The sequence below is a fragment of the Bison bison genome, unplaced genomic scaffold (genome assembly GCF_000754665.1).
Source record: "Bison bison bison isolate TAMUID 2011002044 unplaced genomic scaffold, Bison_UMD1.0 scf7180017864472, whole genome shotgun sequence".
In the NCBI taxonomy this organism is placed as follows: domain Eukaryota; kingdom Metazoa; phylum Chordata; class Mammalia; order Artiodactyla; family Bovidae; genus Bison; species Bison bison.
In genome coordinates this window covers 39,293-40,052 of record NW_011495033.1, presented here as the reverse complement: position 1 = coordinate 40,052, position 760 = coordinate 39,293, and positions in this window count along the sequence as shown.

Sequence of the window (760 nt, the reverse complement as noted above, 5' to 3'; positions counted from 1 at the left end):
CTCGAATAGCCGAAGCAATCTTGAGAAAGAAGAATGGAACTGGTGGAATCAACCTGCCTGACTTCAGGCTCTACTACAAAGCCACAGTCATCAAGACAGTGTGGTACTGGCACAAAGACAGAAATATAGATCAATGGAACAAAATAGAAAGCCCAGAGATAAACCCACGTACCTATGGACACCTTATCTTTGACAAAGGAGGCAGGAATATACAATGCAGAAAAGACAATCTCTTAACAAGTGGTTCTGGGAAAACTGGTCAACCATTTGTAAAAGAATGAAACTAGAACACTTTCTAACACCATACACAAAAATAAACTCAAAATGGATTAAAGATCTAAATATAAGACCAGAAACTATAAAACTCTTAGAGGAGAACATAGGCAAAACACTCTCCGACATACATCACAGTAGGATCCTCTATGACCCACCTCCAAGAATAATGAAAATAAAAACAAAAATAAACATTTGGATCAAATTAAAGTAAAAGCTTCTGCACAACAAAAGAAACTATAAGCAAGGTGAAAAGACAGCCTTCAGAATGGGAGAAAATAATAGCAAATGAAGCAACTGACAAACAACTAATCTCAAAAATAGACAAGCAACTCCTGCAGCTCAATTCCAGAAAAATAATGACCCAATCAAAAAATGGACCAAGAACTAAATAGATATTCTCAAAGAAGACATACAGATGGCTAAACAAACACATAGAAAAGATGCTACAACATCACTCATTATCAGAGAAATGACAAATCAAAAA